Source organism: Procambarus clarkii, chromosome 48 (assembly GCF_040958095.1).
Source record: "Procambarus clarkii isolate CNS0578487 chromosome 48, FALCON_Pclarkii_2.0, whole genome shotgun sequence".
Classification (NCBI taxonomy): Eukaryota; Metazoa; Arthropoda; class Malacostraca; order Decapoda; family Cambaridae; genus Procambarus; species Procambarus clarkii.
In genome coordinates, this window is record NC_091197.1 from 21,256,398 (window position 1) to 21,278,325 (window position 21,928).

General features: G+C 45.8%; 1 protein-coding gene across 3 annotated transcripts in view; it reads right to left on the minus strand.

Annotated features, from left to right (window-relative positions):
• Positions 1–20,355, minus strand: part of LOC123764809 (uncharacterized) — a 430,287-nt gene extending 409,932 nt beyond the window's left edge. For all 3 annotated transcript variants that reach the window (XM_069302648.1, XM_045752985.2, XM_045752984.2), the window contains exon 1: positions 20,190–20,355. The gene's annotated coding sequence lies outside the window, so the exon portion shown is untranslated. The remainder of the gene's footprint in view (positions 1–20,189) is intronic.
• Positions 20,356–21,928: the final 1,573 nt, after the last annotated feature.

The following is a 21,928-nucleotide window of genomic DNA, read 5'->3' on the forward strand; positions in this document are numbered from 1 at the left end:
CACATCAGGCTACTTCACACCCACACAACATAAAGGCTACCTCACACTCACACAACATCAGGCTACCTCCAACCTACATAACATCAGGCTACCTCACACCCACATAACATCAGGCTACCTCACACAACATAAAGGCCACCTCACACCCACACAACATCAGGCTACCTCACACCCACATAACATCAGGCTACCTCACACCCACACAACATAAAGGCCACCTCACACCCACACAACATAAAAGCTACCTCACACCCACACAACATTAGGCTACCTCACACCCACACAACATAAAGGCTACCTCACACCCACACAACATAAAGGCTACCTCACACCCACACAACATTAGGCTACCTCACACCCACACAACATAAAGGCTACCTCACACCCACACAACATTAGGCTACCTCACACCCACACAACATAAAGGCTACCTCACACCCACACAACATAAAGGCTACCTCACACCCACATAACATCAGGCTACCTCACACCCACATAACATCAGGCTACCTCACACCCCGCACAACATAAAGGCCAGCTCACACCCACATAACATCAGGATACCTCACACCCACATAACATCAGGCTACCTCACACCCACATAACATCAGGCTACCTAACACCCACACAACATAAAGGCTACCTCACACCCAAACAACATTAGGCTACCTCACACTCACACAACATTAGGCTACCTCACACCCACACAACATTAGGCTACCTCACACCCACATAACATAGAGGCTACCTCACACCCACACAACATTAGGCTACCTCACACCCACACAACATCAGGCTATGTCACACCCACACAACATTAGGTACCTTACACCCACACAACATAAAGGCTACCTCACACCCACACAACATCAGGCTACCTCACACCCCACACAACATAAAGGCTACCTCACACCCACACAACATCAGGCTACCTCACACCCACACAACATCAGGCTACCTCACACCCCACACAACATAAAGGCTATCTCACACCCACACAACATTAGGCTACCTCACACCCACACAACATAAAGGCTACCTCACACCCACACAACATCAGGCTACCTCACACCCCAGACAACATAAAGGCTACCTCACACCCACACAACATAAAGGCTACCTCACACCCACACAACATCAGGCTACCTCACACCCCACACAACATAAAGGCTACCTCACACCCACACAACATCAGGCTACCTCACACCCCACACAACATAAAGGCTACCTCACACCCACACAACATCAGGCTACTTCACACCCACACAACATAAAGGCTACCTCACACTCACACAACATCAGGCTACCTCCAACCTACATAACATCAGGCTACCTCACACCCACATAACATCAGGCTACCTCACACAACATAAAGGCCACCTCACACCCACACAACATCAGGCTACCTCACACCCACATAACATCAGGCTACCTCACACCCACACAACATAAAGGCCACCTCACACCCACACAACATAAAAGCTACCTCACACCCACACAACATTAGGCTACCTCACACCCACACAACATAAAGGCTACCTCACACCCACACAACATAAAGGCTACCTCACACCCACACAACATTAGGCTACCTCACACCCACACAACATAAAGGCTACCTCACACCCACACAACATTAGGCTACCTCACACCCACACAACATAAAGGCTACCTCACACCCACACAACATAAAGGCTACCTCACACCCACACAACATAAAGGCTACCTCACACCCACACAACATAAAGGCTACCTCACACCTACACAACATTAGGCTACCTCACACCCACACAACATAAAGGCTACCTCACACCCACACAACATCAGGCTACCTCACACCCCACACAACATAAAGGCTACCTCACACCCACACAACATTAGGCTACCTCACACCCACACAACATAAAGGCTACCTCACACCCACACAACATCAGGCTACCTCACACCCCACACAACATAAATGCTACCTCACACCCACACAACATCAGGATACCTCACACCCCACACAACATAAAGGCTACCTCACACCCACACAACATCAGGCTACCTCACACCCACACAACATAAAGTCTACCTCACACCCACACAACATCAGGCTACCTCACACCCACATAACATCAGGCTACCTCACACCCACATAACATCAGGCTACCTCACACCACACACAACATAAAGGCCACCTCACACCCACATAACATCAGGATACCTCACACCCACATAACATCAGGCTACCTCACACCCACATAACATCAGGCTACCTAACACCCACACAACATAAAGGCTACCTCACACCCAAACAACATTAGGCTACCTCACACCCACACAACATTAGGCTACCTCACACCCACACAACATTAGGCTACCTCACACCCACATAACATAGAGGCTACCTCACACCCACACAACATTAGGCTACCTCACACCCACACAACATCAGGCTATGTCACACCCACACAACATTAGGTACCTTACACCCACACAACATAAAGGCTACCTCACACCCACACAACATCAGGCTACCTCACACCCCACACAACATAAAGGCTACCTCACACCCACACAACATCAGGCTACCTCACACCCACACAACATCAGGCTACCTCACACCCCACACAACATAAAGGCTATCTCACACCCACACAACATTAGGCTACCTCACACCCACACAACATAAAGGCTACCTCACACCCACACAACATCAGGCTACCTCACACCCCACACAACATAAAGGCTACCTCACACCCACACAACATAAAGGCTACCTCACACCCACACAACATAAAGGCTACCTCACACCCACACAACATCAGGCTACCTCACACCCCACACAACATAAAGGCTACCTCACACCCACACAACATCAGGCTACCTCACACCCCACACAACATAAAGGCTACCTCACACCCACACAACATCAGGCTACTTCACACCCACACAACATAAAGGCTACCTCACACTCACACAACATCAGGCTACCTCCAACCTACATAACATCAGGCTACCTCACACCCACATAACATCAGGCTACCTCACACAACATAAAGGCCACCTCACACCCACACAACATCAGGCTACCTCACACCCACATAACATCAGGCTACCTCACACCCACACAACATAAAGGCCACCTCACACCCACACAACATAAAAGCTACCTCACACCCACACAACATTAGGCTACCTCACACCCACACAACATAAAGGCTACCTCACACCCACACAACATAAAGGCTACCTCACACCCACACAACATTAGGCTACCTCACACCCACACAACATAAAGGCTACCTCACACCCACACAACATTAGGCTACCTCACACCCACACAACATAAAGGCTACCTCACACCCACACAACATAAAGGCTACCTCACACCCACACAACATAAAGGCTACCTCACACCCACACAACATAAAGGCTACCTCACACCTACACAACATTAGGCTACCTCACACCCACACAACATAAAGGCTACCTCACACCCACACAACATCAGGCTACCTCACACCCCACACAACATAAAGGCTACCTCACACCCACACAACATTAGGCTACCTCACACCCACACAACATAAAGGCTACCTCACACCCACACAACATCAGGCTACCTCACACCCCACACAACATAAAGGCTACCTCACACCCACACAACATCAGGATACCTCACACCCCACACAACATAAAGGCTACCTCACACCCACACAACATCAGGCTACCTCACACCCACACAACATAAAGTCTACCTCACACCCACACAACATCAGGCTACCTCACACCCACATAACATCAGGCTACCTCACACCCACATAACATCAGGCTACCTCACACCACACACAACATAAAGGCCACCTCACACCCACATAACATCAGGATACCTCACACCCACATAACATCAGGCTACCTCACACCCACATAACATCAGGCTACCTAACACCCACACAACATAAAGGCTACCTCACACCCAAACAACATTAGGCTACCTCACACCCACACAACATTAGGCTACCTCACACCCACATAACATAGAGGCTACCTCACACCCACACAACATTAGGCTACCTCACACCCACACAACATCAGGCTATCTCACACCCACACAACATTAGGCTACCTTACACCCACACAACATAAAGGCTACCTCACACCCACACAACATCAGGCTACCTCACACCCCACACAACATAAAGGCTACCTCACACCCACACAACATCAGGCTACCTCACACCCACACAACATCAGGCTACCTCACACCCCACACAACATAAAGGCTACCTCACACCCACACAACATTAGGCTACCTCACACCCACACAACATAAAGGCTACCTCACACCCACACAACATCAGGCTACCTCACACCCCACACAACATAAAGGCTACCTCACACCCACACAACATCAGGCTACCTCACACCCCACACAACATAAAGGCTACCTCACACCCACACAACATCAGGCTACCTCACACCCCACACAACATAAAGGCTACCTCACACCCACACATCAGGCTACTTCACACCCACACAACATAAAGGCTACCTCACACTCACACAACATCAGGCTACCTCCAACCTACATAACATCAGGCTACCTCACACCCACATAACATCAGGCTACCTCACACAACATAAAGGCCACCTCACACCCACACAACATCAGGCTACCTCACACCCACATAACATCAGGCTACCTCACACCCACACAACATAAAGGCCACCTCACACCCACACAACATAAAAGCTACCTCACACCCACACAACATTAGGCTACCTCACACCCACACAACATAAAGGCTACCTCACTCCCACACAACATCAGGCTACCTCACACCCCACACAACATAAAGGCTACCTCACACCCACACAACATCAGGATACCTCACACCCCACACAACATAAAGGCTACCTCACACCCACACAACATCAGGCTACCTCACACCCACACAACATAAAGTCTACCTCACACCCACACAACATCAGGCTACCTCACACCCACATAACATCAGGCTACCTCACACCCACATAACATCAGGCTACCTCACACCACACACAACATAAAGGCCACCTCACACCCACATAACATCAGGATACCTCACACCCACATAACATCAGGCTACCTCACACCCACATAACATCAGGCTACCTAACACCCACACAACATAAAGGCTACCTCACACCCAAACAGCATTAGGCTACCTCACACCCACACAACATTAGGCTACCTCACACCCACACAACATTAGGCTACCTCACACCCACATAACATAGAGGCTACCTCACACCCACACAACATTAGGCTACCTCACACCCACACAACATCAGGCTATCTCACACCCACACAACATTAGGCTACCTTACACCCACACAACATAAAGGCTACCTCACACCCACACAACATCAGGCTACCTCACACCCCACACAACATAAAGGCTACCTCACACCCACACAACATCAGGCTACCTCACACCCACACAACATCAGGCTACCTCACACCCCACACAACATAAAGGCTACCTCACACCCACACAACATTAGGCTACCTCACACCCACACAACATAAAGGCTACCTCACACCCACAACACATCAGGCTACCTCACACCCCACACAACATAAAGGCTACCTCACACCCACACAACATCAGGTTACCTCACACCCCACACAACATAAAGGCTACCTCACACCCACACAACATCAGGCTACCTCACACCCCACACAACATAAAGGCTACCTCACACCCACACATCAGGCTACTTCACACCCACACAACATAAAGGCTACCTAACACTCACACAACATCAGGCTACCTCCAACCTACATAACATCAGGCTACCTCACACCCACATAACATCAGGCTACCTCACACAACATAAAGGCCACCTCACACCCACACAACATCAGGCTACCTCACACCCACATAACATCAGGCTACCTCACACCCACACAACATAAAGGCCACCTCACACCCACACAACATAAAAGCTACCTCACACCCACACAACATAAAGGCTACCTCACACCCACACAACATTAGGCTACCTCACACCCACACAACATAAAGGCTACCTCACACCCACACAACATTAGGCTACCTCACACCCACACAACATAAAGGCTACCTCACACCCACACAACATAAAGGCTACCTCACACCCACATAACATCAGGCTACCTCACACCCACATAACATCAGGCTACCTCACACCCCGCACAACATAAAGGCCAGCTCACACTCACATAACATCAGGATACCTCACACCCACATAACATCAGGCTACCTCACACCCACATAACATCAGGCTACCTAACACCCACACAACATAAAGGCTACCTCACACCCAAACAACATTAGGCTACCTCACACTCACACAACATTAGGCTACCTCACACCCACACAACATTAGGCTACCTCACACCCACATAACATAGAGGCTACCTCACACCCACACAACATTAGGCTACCTCACACCCACACAACATCAGGCTATGTCACACCCACACAACATTAGGTACCTTACACCCACACAACATAAAGGCTACCTCACACCCACACAACATCAGGCTACCTCACACCCCACACAACATAAAGGCTACCTCACACCCACACAACATCAGGCTACCTCACACCCACACAACATCAGGCTACCTCACACCCCACACAACATAAAGGCTATCTCACACCCACACAACATTAGGCTACCTCACACCCACACAACATAAAGGCTACCTCACACCCACACAACATCAGGCTACCTCACACCCCACACAACATAAAGGCTACCTCACACCCACACAACATAAAGGCTACCTCACACCCACACAACATCAGGCTACCTCACACCCCACACAACATAAAGGCTACCTCACACCCACACAACATCAGGCTACCTCACACCCCACACAACATAAAGGCTACCTCACACCCACACAACATCAGGCTACTTCACACCCACACAACATAAAGGCTACCTCACACTCACACAACATCAGGCTACCTCCAACCTACATAACATCAGGCTACCTCACACCCACATAACATCAGGCTACCTCACACAACATAAAGGCCACCTCACACCCACACAACATCAGGCTACCTCACACCCACATAACATCAGGCTACCTCACACCCACACAACATAAAGGCCACCTCACACCCACACAACATAAAAGCTACCTCACACCCACACAACATTAGGCTACCTCACACCCACACAACATAAAGGCTATCTCACACCCACACAACATAAAGGCTACCTCACACCCACACAACATTAGGCTACCTCACACCCACACAACATAAAGGCTACCTCACACCCACACAACATTAGGCTACCTCACACCCACACAACATAAAGGCTACCTCACACCCACACAACATAAAGGCTACCTCACACCCACACAACATAAAGGCTACCTCACACCCACACAACATAAAGGCTACCTCACACCTACACAACATTAGGCTACCTCACACCCACACAACATAAAGGCTACCTCACACCCACACAACATCAGGCTACCTCACACCCCACACAACATAAAGGCTACCTCACACCCACACAACATTAGGCTACCTCACACCCACACAACATAAAGGCTACCTCACACCCACACAACATCAGGCTACCTCACACCCCACACAACATAAAGGCTACCTCACACCCACACAACATCAGGATACCTCACACCCCACACAACATAAAGGCTACCTCACACCCACACAACATCAGGCTACCTCACACCCACACAACATAAAGTCTACCTCACACCCACACAACATCAGGCTACCTCACACCCACATAACATCAGGCTACCTCACACCCACATAACATCAGGCTACCTCACACCACACACAACATAAAGGCCACCTCACACCCACATAACATCAGGATACCTCACACCCACATAACATCAGGCTACCTCACACCCACATAACATCAGGCTACCTAACACCCACACAACATAAAGGCTACCTCACACCCAAACAACATTAGGCTACCTCACACCCACACAACATTAGGCTACCTCACACCCACACAACATTAGGCTACCTCACACCCACATAACATAGAGGCTACCTCACACCCACACAACATTAGGCTACCTCACACCCACACAACATCAGGCTATCTCACACCCACACAACATTAGGCTACCTTACACCCACACAACATAAAGGCTACCTCACACCCACACAACATCAGGCTACCTCACACCCCACACAACATAAAGGCTACCTCACACCCACACAACATCAGGCTACCTCACACCCACACAACATCAGGTTACCTCACACCCCACACAACATAAAGGCTACCTCACACCCACACAACATTAGGCTACCTCACACCCACACAACATAAAGGCTACCTCACACCCACACAACATCAGGCTACCTCACACCCCACACAACATAAAGGCTACCTCACACCCACACAACATCAGGCTACCTCACACCCCACACAACATAAAGGCTACCTCACACCCACACAACATCAGGCTACCTCACACCCCACACAACATAAAGGCTACCTCACACCCACACATCAGGCTACTTCACACCCACACAACATAAAGGCTACCTCACACTCACACAACATCAGGCTACCTCCAACCTACATAACATCAGGCTACCTCACACCCACATAACATCAGGCTACCTCACACAACATAAAGGCCACCTCACACCCACACAACATCAGGCTACCTCACACCCACATAACATCAGGCTACCTCACACCCACACAACATAAAGGCCACCTCACACCCACACAACATAAAAGCTACCTCACACCCACACAACATTAGGCTACCTCACACCCACACAACATAAAGGCTACCTCACACCCACACAACATAAAGGCTACCTCCCACCCACACAACATTAGGCTACCTCACACCCACACAACATAAAGGCTACCTCACACCCACACAACATTAGGCTACCTCACACCCACACAACATAAAGGCTACCTCACACCCACACAACATAAAGGCTACCTCACACCCACATAACATCAGGCTACCTCACACCCACATAACATCAGGCTACCTCACACCCCGCACAACATAAAGGCCACCTCACACCCACATAACATCAGGATACCTCACACCCACATAACATCAGGCTACCTCACACCCACATAACATCAGGCTACCTAACACCCACACAACATAAAGGCTACCTCACACCCAAACAACATTAGGCTACCTCACACTCACACAACATTAGGCTACCTCACACCCACACAACATTAGGCTACCTCACACCCACATAACATAGAGGCTACCTCACACCCACACAACATTAGGCTACCTCACACCCACACAACATCAGGCTATGTCACACCCACACAACATTAGGTACCTTACACCCACACAACATAAAGGCTACCTCACACCCACACAACATCAGGCTACCTCACACCCCACACAACATAAAGGCTACCTCACACCCACACAACATCAGGCTACCTCACACCCACACAACATAAAGGCTACCTCACACCCACACAACATCAGGCTACCTCACACCCCACACAACATAAAGGCTACCTCACACCCACACAACATAAAGGCTACCTCACACCCACACAACATCAGGCTACCTCACACCCCACACAACATAAAGGCTACCTCACACCCACACAACATCAGGCTACCTCACACCCCACACAACATAAAGGCTACCTCACACCCACACAACATCAGGCTACTTCACACCCACACAACATAAAGGCTACCTCACACTCACACAACATCAGGCTACCTCCAACCTACATAACATCAGGCTACCTCACACCCACATAACATCAGGCTACCTCACACAACATAAAGGCCACCTCACACCCACACAACATCAGGCTACCTCACACCCACATAACATCAGGCTACCTCACACCCACACAACATAAAGGCCACCTCACACCCACACAACATAAAAGCTACCTCACACCCACACAACATTAGGCTACCTCACACCCACACAACATAAAGGCTACCTCACACCCACACAACATAAAGGCTACCTCACACCCACACAACATTAGGCTACCTCACACCCACACAACATAAAGGCTACCTCACACCCACACAACATTAGGCTACCTCACACCCACACAACATAAAGGCTACCTCACACCCACACAACATAAAGGCTACCTCACACCCACACAACATTAGGCTACCTCACACCCACACAACATTTGGCTACCTCACACCCACACAACATTAGGCTACCTCACACCCACACAACATTATAATAATAATAATAATAATAATCTTTATTTAGGTAAGGTACATACATAAAGAGATTTACAAAGTTTGTTGGCTTTATAGATAGAGCTAGTACATACAATGCCTAAAGCCACTATTACGCAAAGCGTTTCGGGCAGGAAAAACATTAATGACTACAGCTTAAAACTAATGGGTAAAAAGAAAAGATGTGATGAGTACATATAAAAAATAGAGGTAAAAGAGGGGGGAACATTGTTGAAAAAGCAGCACAAATACAATTACAAATTATTACAGAAAATTACATTCAAACAGCGTTGATTTGAAAAACAAAAAAACAAAAAATATACATGGGTTGACAACAGGGGGGGTAAGGTGGGTTACATGGAATTTATTAGGTATAGCTTCGTTTTTAACTTAAACTGGTTAAGAGAGGTACAGTCTTTAACATGGTTGGGAAGGTCATTCCACATTCTGGGCCCCTTGATTTGTAGAGCATTTCTGGTTTGATTTAGTCGTACTCTAGGAATATCAAAACTGTATTTATTTCTGGTGTGGTGCTCATGGGTTCTGTTACAACCTTCTATGAAGCTTTTGAGATCAGGATTGGCATTATAGTTTAGCGTTTTATATATGTATAATACACATGAGAGAATGTGCAGTGACTTAATGTCTAACATATTCACAGATTTGAGTAGGGGTACCGAGTGATGTCTGGGGCCAGAATTGGATATTGTCCTAATAGCAGCTTTGTGTTGAGTAATTAGAGGACGTAAGTGATTTTGGGTAGTAGAGCCCCAAGCACAAATACCATAGTTGAGATATGGATAGATAAGGGAGTAATAGAGAGTCACCAGGGCAGGGCGTGGTACATAATATCTGATCTTAGAAAGAATGCCCACAGTTTTTGAAACTTTTTTTTATATGTTTAGAATGTGTCCCTGGAAATTCAGCTTGTGGTCAATGAGAATGCCAAGGAATTTGCCATCTAATTTGTTACAAATTTGGGTATTGTTTATTTTGAGATTTATTTGATTAGAGGATTTATTGCCAAACAGAATATAGAAAGTTTTGTCAATGTTAAGGGTGAGTTTGTTGGCAGTTAGCCACAGATGGACTTTATTAAGCTCAGTATTTACTGTGGCATTTAGAGCAAGGGGATCAGGACTGGAGTAAATGAAGGTTGTGTCATCAGCAAATAGAATTGGTTTGAGGTGTCGGGAGGCATTTGGAAGGTCATTAATGTAGATGAGAAAGAGGAGAGGGCCAAGTATGCTGCCCTGGGGAACACCAATGTTGATGGGTAGTGTGGGAGAAATTGTATTATTCACAGAAACACATCGGAGCCTGTCAGTAAGGTAGGATTTGAGGTATTGTAGGGAGTGTCCTCTGACACCATAATGATGTAATTTAAGAAGAAGGTTTTGGTGGTTGACAGTATCGAAAGCTTTACGCAGGTCCACAAATAACCCAACAGGGAACTCATTTTGATCAAGAGCTGTATGAATCGAGTTAAGCATACTAATAAGTGCATCGTTAGTGCTTTTTTTGGGCCTGAAGCCATATTGGCAAGGGCTAAGTATATTGAGTTTGGCTAGATATGAGTAAAGCTGCTTATAGATTAGTTTTTCAAAAATTTTTGACAAGTTTGGCAGGATTGATATAGGTCTGTAGTTGTTAACATCTGTGAGATCACCACATTTGTGGACAGGCGTTACTCTCGCTTTTTTTAGAATATCTGGAAAGGTTTGGAGTTCAAGTGACTTGTTGAAGAGCAAAGCAATAGCAGGGGCTAAAGATCTGGAGGCTTTTTTGTAGATTAAAGTTGGTATCTCCTCAAGGGCACCAGACTTGGTTTTAAGGGAAAGGATTATCTCATTGACGTCAGTGGAATTAATAGGCTTTAGGTACAGAGACTGTGGATAGTTACCTGTAAGATAGTCCTTAATGTCAGTACTGGAAGATGGAATATCATTAGCAAGGGATGAACCAATGGAAGAGAAGAACCTATTGAACTCAATAGCAGAATCCGAGGCTGAAAGCTGACCATCGTTATTAGACAGGAGTGTTGGTTTGTTAATTATAGACTTCTTTGATCCCAATATTTGTGAAATTGTTCTCCAAGTTTGTTTAATGTTGCTCTTTATTTGGGTAAATTTATCTTCGTAGTATTTAGTTTTGGCTCGTCTAATTATCTTAGATAGCAATAATGAGTAATTCTTTGAGAATTCTTTGGAGACAATTCCTAACCTATACTTCTTCTCAAGGTCATGTTTTTTATTAATAGATTTAAGTATTCCCTTTGTAAGCCAGGGATTGTTAAGCCTTTTGGTTGTGACTTGTTTTGTAAGCATAGGACAGTGGGTATTATAAAGGCTAAGAGTTTTTTGAAGAAAAGATTGAACTGCTAGGTTGATGTCCTCTATGTTACCTAACTCGGACTCCCAGTTGACATTATCAGTAGCAGTTATAAAATTGTCTATAGCAGTTTCATTGTGTAGTCTAAAACGTATCTCTCTTGACTCAAGAGGTGGTTTGCTAATGTTAGTTAAGAGAAATGTGGGGTAATGGTCTGTAGTGCTATCGGTGATTATACCTGAAGTAAGCGGAGAGGTTATGTTTGTCCAGATGTGATCTAGAGTCGTGGCAGTGCTATCAGTGATTCTAGTAGGTCTAGTGATTAAGGGTATGAGGAAGCAGGAGTTCATACAGTTGAGGAAGCTAACAGCAGTAGGGTGTTCTGGCTCGCAGAGGTCAATATTAAAGTCCCCTGCAATAATTAGGTGGTTTTTGTTCAGTCTGTTATCAAGTATTAGATTTCTAAGGTTTGAGTTGAATTCGGACACATCAGTGTTAGGAATTCTATAAACTGCACCCACAGACAGAACAGACTCGGCACCCTTGACTCTGAAGCTGGCGAAGATATACTCCCCATAGCAGTCTCTAGTTCTAATTTCTTTTAAGCATGTTAGTTCTTGGTGGTAGTAAAGAGCAGTGCCACCACCTCTCTGAAGTTGACGACAGTTGTGAATTGCTGAGTAGTTAGGCATGTTAAAGAGTTGAGTGGTATCCTCTTTCAACCATGTTTCAGTAAGTATAATAAAAGAGAATTTGTTGTTAATAGCTTCAATCAAGGCACTAACATCATCGAAGTGTTTACCTAGGGATCTAACATTCAAATTGATTACAGAGATATTGTGATTATGAGTTAATACATTGTTTACATCATGTGCTGCAAAATATCTGCAATTTAGATCATTAAAGTGATTATTGTCATAGATAGTGGATAAGAGATTAAGTTCTGGGTCTATACTTGACTGCATTAAAAAAAGCTGAATGCAGGAAAAACAAGGAAAGAAAGGCAGATTACAAGGTAGAAATAAGCTATAAAATAGGAAAAAAAAAAAAAAAAAAAAAATGTACACAATACTGTGCAAAACAACCACAAAAGGGGCTTACAGGGGTACAATGGAGTATGGCTAGGCTAGGCAACCTAGGTAATAAATGAGATTAAAGAAAAAACATATAAACATGGACAATACAAAACACAAGATATAGATATACAAAACAAAAATATAAACAAGACTAAGCAATACAAAAACAAATTGATCAAAAATGAAAAATGAGGTAGATTGCTTACAAGTGCTCTCAGGTACACTGTAAGTAACAATAGATAGATAATATATATCAATATAGATAAGAATGTCACGATACAATAAGATGAGCAGTTACAGGAACAGATGAAAGCAAATCTGCTGTAAAATAGAAAGTAATTATAGCAAAACACAACAATATAATAATATAACAATACAATAAGAGCTTACAAAGTATTGAGTCTGCTAAATTAGAGAATAATTATGGCAAAACACAACAATAAATGCAAGTAAACAAAAGAATTGAAACAATTAGAGGTAGAATTAAGGTCACTAGATAGCCATGGAGGATACACGAGTTTGGTGGAGAGAACAAAAAATCAGTAGAGACTGACAAGATGAATGTATAAAAAAATTTGACAAATGATAATTGTAAAGTAAAATAATCTTAAAGATAAAACTTTTTATTAAGCTTAGTTTTAACTTATAATTAGTATGAATTTAATTAAAAGAACAAAAATGAGATCAATAATTGATTTCAATAAATGATATAGATCAATACAAATAAATTTAAAATATAATTGGAATAGGGTAAGATTAGATTTAAGAGTAAAATTTTACAATGAAACTGAGGTAGATGCTTGCATAAGTGCGTGGAGACTTGATGGATTATTTAGGAAATTATATGAATGAGAGAACATTAGGTAAAAGGTAAGGCAGAGACAGCACCTTAGACAAAGTTAGATTAAGTTAGGTTAGGCTCAGGCACTGAAAGAGTTATTTTAAGTACTGGCATTGGTTGGGTTCAGGTTTTCAGATATACCACAATCACTTAAGAAGGCCAGGAGTTGTTGGTCACATTTTATTTCATATCTTTTTCCTGTAATTTCCTTCTTCGCAAAAATCGTACCATTCCTTGTGTAGCACTGCTTGATAAGACCAAGGTTTTGTTTGCGAATTTGGCGCAGCCTGTAGAGGAGGGATCCACGCTGCTTAGTAAGACACTCATTTATATAGAGGTTGGTTTTTTGCTGAGCAGCTGATTGTATGAGGTCAGACTTCACAGAGGGATTTGCAAGTTTGATGAGCATTCTCCTAATGGTACGGGGATTGTTTTTATCTAACCTAATAGCCGATTTGATTTGAACATTGACACTGATCTTTGAATTAATTAGGGTGTTGGCTATGTTGCAGCAATCCTCACCTTGTTGTTCATCAGGTAGATCAGTAGAGCTAAGTATCAGGGAGTCATGAAGTTGTTGTTGCTCTTGGTCATCTTCAGAAGCCGCCTGGTGAATCTGAAGGAGATTGATCTGTTTTTCCAGCTTTTGAAGGAGGTCACTTTGAGCTGAGTGGGTTTCTTCGGCCTGAATCTTACGTATTTGTTCCATTGCACCATTTGCAACAGTTTGTATGTTGTGAATTTCTTGGTTGTTGTTCGTCGACGATTCAAGGAGGCGGTCTATGGTATGTTGTTGTCGGATGACTGTGGCTTGGAGGGCCGAAATAGCTTCTGATTGCATTTTCACAAGGTTGTGCAGTTTCTGGAGCCATGGATTACTTCGGAGAGGTTTGAAGTTTGGACAGGGAGCCATAGATTGAGTGAATTCTACAGCTAGAGATTCGAGTGAGTGAGTTGAAGGGGGGGAGTGAGGAGGGGGAGCGGATGCTGTGTTTACCAACACAGGCTACCTTTATTAGGCTACCTCACACCCACACAACATAAAGGCTACCTCACACCCACACAACATTAGGCTACCTCACACCCACACAACATTAGGCTACCTCACACCCACACAACATTAGGCTACCTCACACCCACACAACATTAGGCTACCTCACACCCACACAACATAAAGGCTACCTCACACCCACACAACATTAGGCTACCTCACACCCACACAACATTAGGCTACCTCACACCCACACAACATAAAGGCTACCTCACACCCACACAACATTAGGCTACCTCACACCCACACAACATTAGGCTACCTCACACCCACATAACATCAGGCTACCTCACACCCACACAACATTAGGCTACCTCACACCCACACAACATAAAGGCTACCTCACACCCACACAAAATTAGGCTACCTCACACCCACACAACATAAAGGCTACCTCACACCCACACAACATCAGGCTACCTCACACCCCACACAACATAAAGGCTACCTCACACCCACACAACATTAGGCTACCTCACACCCACACAACATAAAGGCTACCTCACACCCACACAACATCAGGCTACCTCACACCCCACACAACATAAAGGCTACCTCACACCCACACAACATCAGGCTACCTCACACCCCACACAACATAAAGGCTACCTCACACCCACACAACATCAGGCTACCTCACACCCACAAAACGTAAAGGCTACCTCACACCCACACAACATCAGGCTACCTCACACCTACATAACATCAGGCTACCTCACACCCACATAACATCAGGCTACCTCACACCCACATAACATCAGGCTACCTCACACAACATAAAGGCCACCTCACACCCACACAACATCAGGCTACCTCACACCCACATAACATCAGGCTACCTCACACCCACACAACATAAAGGCCACCTCACACCCACACAACATAAAAGCTACCTCACACCCACACAACATTAGGCTACCTCACACCCACACAACATAAAGGCTACCTCACACCCACACAACATAAAGGCTACCTCACACCCACACAACATTAGGCTACCTCACACCCACACAACATAAAGGCTACCTCACACCCACACAACATTAGGCTACCTCACACCCACACAACATAAAGGCTACCTCACACCCACACAACATTAGGCTACCTCACACCCACACAACATTAGGCTACCTCACACCCACACAACATTAGGCTACCTCACACCCACACAACATTAGGCTACCTCACACCCACACAACATAAAGGCTACCTCACACCCACACAACATTAGGCTACCTCACACCCACACAACATTAGGCTACCTCACACCCACACAACATAAAGGCTACCTCACACCCACACAACATTAGGCTACCTCACACCCACACAACATAAAGGCTACCTCACACCCACACAACATTAGGCTACCTCACACCCACATAACATCAGGCTACCTCACACCCACACAACATTAGGCTACCTCACACCCACACAACATAAAGGCTACCTCACACCCACACAACATTAGGCGACCTCACACCCACACAACATAAAGGCTACCTCACACCCACACAACATCAGGCTACCTCACACCCCACACAACATAAAGGCTACCTCACACCCACACAACATTAGGCTACCTCACACCCACACTACATAAAGGCTACCTCACACCCACACAACATCAGGCTACCTCACACCCCACACAACATAAAGGCTACCTCACACCCACACAACATCAGGCTACCTCACACCCCACACAACATAAAGGCTACCTCACACCCACACAACATCAGGCTACCTCACACCCACACAACATAAAGGCTACCTCACACCCACACAACATCAGGCTACCTCACACCTACATAACATCAGGCTACCTCACACCCACATAACATCAGGCTACCTCACACCCACATAACATCAGGCTACCTCACACAACATAAAGGCCACCTCACACCCACACAACATCAGGCTACCTCACACCCACATAACATCAGGCTACCTCACACCCACACAACATAAAGGCCACCTCACACCCACACAACATAAAAGCTACCTCACACCCACACAACATTAGGCTACCTCACACCCACACAACATAAAGGCTACCTCACACCCACACAACATAAAGGCTACCTCACACCCACACAACATTAGGCTACCTCACACCCACACAACATAAAGGCTACCTCACACCCACACAACATTAGGCTACCTCACACCCACACAACATAAAGGCTACCTCACACCCACACAACATTAGGCTACCTCACACCCACACAACATAAAGGCTACCTCACACCCACACAACATTAGGCTACCTCACACCCACACAACATTAGGCTACCTCACACCCACACAACATTAGGCTACCTCACACCCACACAACATAAAGGCTACCTCACACCCACACAACATTAGGCTACCTCACACCCACACAACATTAGGCTACCTCACACCCACACAACATAAAGGCTACCTCACACCCACACAACATTAGGCTACCTCACACCCACACAACATTAGGCTACCTCACACCCACATAACATCAGGCTACCTCACACTCACACAACATCAGGCTACCTCACACCCACACAACATAAAGGCTACCTCACACCCACACAACATTAGGCTACCTCACACCCACACAACATTAGGCTACCTCACACCCACATAACATCAGGCTACCTCACACCCACACAACATCAGGCTACCTCACACCCACACAACATAAAGGCTACCTCACACCCACACAACATAAAGGCTACCTCACACCCACACAACATTAGGCTACCTCACACCCACACAACATCAGGCTGCACGAACCGGACGCCGCTTCCAACCACTTTCAAAATAAAAAAAAAATATATTATATTTTAATGTGTGTATTATATATATATATATATATATATATATATATATATATATATATATATATATATATATATATATATATATATATATATATATATATATATATGTCGTACCTAGTAGCCAGAACTCACTTCTCAGCCTACTATTCAAGGCCCGATTTGCCTAATAAGCCAAGTTTTCCTGAATTAATATATTTACTATAATTTTTTTCTTATGAAATGATAAACCAACCCTTTTCTCTATGTATGAGGTCAATTTTTTTTATTGGAGTTAAAATTAACGTAGATATATGACCGAACCTAACCAACCCTACCTAACCTAACCTAACCTATCTTTATAGGTTAGGTTAGGTTAGGTAGCCGAAAAAAGTTAGGTTAGGTTAGGTTAGGTAGGTTAGGTAGTCGAAAAACAATTAATTCATGAAAACTTGGCTTATTAGGCAAATCGGGCCTTGCATAGTAGGCTGAGAAGTGCGTTCTGGCTACTAGGTACGACATATATATATATATATATATATATATATATATATATATATATATATATATATATATGTCGTACCTAGTAGCCAGAACGCACTTCTCGGCCTACTATGCAAGGCTCGATTTACCTAATAAGCCAAGTTTTCATGAATTATTATATTTTCTCTAATTTTTTTCTTATGAAATGATAAAGCTACCCATTTCATTATGTATGAGGTCAATTTTTTTTTATTGGAGTTAAAATTAACGTAGATATATGACCGAACCTAACCAACCCTACCTAACCTAACCTAACCTATCTTTATAGGTTTGGTTAGGTTAGGTAGCCGAAAAAGATACGTTAGGTTAGGTTAGATAGGTTAGGTAGTCGAAAAAACATTAATTTATGAAAACTTGACTTATTAGGCAAATTGGGCCTTGCATAGTAGGCTGAGAAGTGCGTTCTGGCTACTAGGTACGACATATATATATATATATATATATATATATATATATATATATATATATATATATATATATATATATATATATATATATATATATATATATACATACATATTTAATCACCCACACAAATACACACATCAATAATCTTTTGTGTCACAAGTGATTCAACAAAAGGCTCACAACAGTCACTATACAAGGCACTATACAAGGGAGCCGGTCGGCCGAGCGGACAGCACGCTGGACTTGTGATCTTGTGGTCCTGGGTTCGATCCCAGGCGCCGGCGAGAAACAATGGGCAGAGTTTCTTTCACCCTATGCCCCTGTTACCTAGCAGTAAAATAGGTACCTGGGTGTTAGTCAGCTGTCACGGGCTGCTTCCTGGGGGTGGAGGCCTGGTCGAGGACCGGGCCGCGGGACACTAAAAAGCCCCGAAATCATCTCAAGATAGGAGATAACCACTTTACATCTATGGTGAGTCGCACAGTTACTAGTCTTGCTCCACACCCACCCAACTGGGCGGCAGCTTTACAGTCATGTGCATGCATTACCTACAGTAAGCAAATTTTGGATACTTCGCTAAGATTTCGGACAGCACATTATGAATTAAGTACTTACACATTTCTTGGACACTATTGAAGGAACATCAACTAAATTTCGGAGACTTGAGGCAAAGTGAAATTCACACCAATTACTCCATCTATCGACATTTCAAGAGACATGCAGATATTTATAAATTAATAACTTACTTGTGACATGCTCTGCAGTGTACAAAACTGTTATGGTGGTACAGTAATAAATTCAATTAACATTGCCATATAGATTTAATCTCGAAATTCCACTATAACACAACCTACGTATTTTATAACGTGTTCAAATTATGTATTATACTCACGCGATTGTTTAACGCCCTCACAGCTCAGCACCGTTTCAGATGGCAAGCATCGAAATATAGTTATGAATACACTTTGTTCACTCACTATAGTTGCCAGACGCTAAATTATTCACACGGGCCGAAGAGTGTTGCGTTCGCACTCCATACGGTATTTGGCTACACTGAGGGAGATACTGCGTCCTACCCTGCTTGACTCCTCCTCCATCCTCCCCCACCACCGCCCCGTGCTCGACCCCAGCCCCTCCCCTCCCTTCGCTCACACCCCCACCACCGCCCCGTGCTCGACCCCAGCCCCCCACCATCGCCCCGTGCTCGACCCCAGCCCCTCCCCTCCCTTCGCTCACACCCCCACCACCGCCCCGTGCTCGACCCCAGCCCCCCACCATCGCCCCGTGCTCGACCCCAGCCCCCCACCATCGCCCCGTGCTCGACCCCAGCCCCCCACCATCGCCCCGTGCTCGACCCCAGCCCCCCCTCGCTCACACTCCCACCACCACCCAGTGCTCGACCCCAGCCCCCCCCCTCGCTCACACCCACACCACCGCCCCGTGCTCGACCCCAGCCCCCCCCCCCCCCTCGCTCACACCCCCACCACCGCCCCGTGCTCGACCCCAGCCCCGCCCCCTCGCTCACACCCCCACCACCACCCAGTGCTCGACCCCAGCCCCCCCCCTCGCTCACACCCCCACCATCGCCCCGTGCTCGACCCCAGCCCCCCACCATCGCCCCGTGCTCGCCCCCAGCCCCCCACCATCGCCCCGTGCTCGACCCCAGCCCCCCACCATCGCCCCGTGCTCGACCCCAGCCCCGCCTTGCTGCCACCGCCACCCCGTGCTCGACCTCAGCCCCGCCTTGCTGCCACCGCCGCCCCGTGCTCGACCTCAGCCCCGCCTTGCTGCCACCGCCACCCCGTGCTCGACCTCAGCCCCGCCTTGCTGCCACCCCCACCCCGTGCTCGACCTCAGCCCCGCCTTGCTGCCACCGCCACCCCGTGCTCGACCTCAGCCCCGCCTTGCTGCCACCGCCACCCCGTGCTCGACCCCAGCCCCGCCTTGCTGCCACCGCCACCCCGTGCTCGACCCCAGCCCCATCTTGCTGCCACCGCCACCCCGTGCTCGACCCCAGCCCCGCCTTGCTGCCACCGCCACCCCGTGCTCGACCCCAGCCCCATCTTGCTGCCACCGCCGTGTTGATTGTTCAATAAATCACTGAATCAAGGAGATAGGATATGTTTAAGGAGCCCATAGGATCAAAAATGAAAATGGTTCAATTTCACTCAAACTTTTTTGACGAGTTGTATATGAAAAGGATTTCATCTGGTCCAAGTCTCAGCATCGTAGTATAAATAGGAAGGGAGAAAAAAATATTGAATTATATGTCAAAAATTTTCCAAGATGGTCAAAAACGATTATCAAACACAAGTGTCAATTGAAATCATGTCTATGACTCAGCTATCACAATAGCACATATTAAAAAAAATTATAATTAATTTTATTAAAAAAAATTAAGTTAAAAAAATTTGATTTTTTTTTTATTTTGATTATTTTTTTTTATCGGACGATTTGCATGAAACTTATACACCTGACTGCACGTAAGCCTATCTGTAAGAGTGCCAATTTTGGAGGAAATTGGTTGATGTCAACCTCAGCCATAGATGGCAGCACCTTAGACTTTATTTTGTCTTATTTATTTCCAAGTAACATAAATGTTCATATAACTCTTTCATTTTTTATTCAATT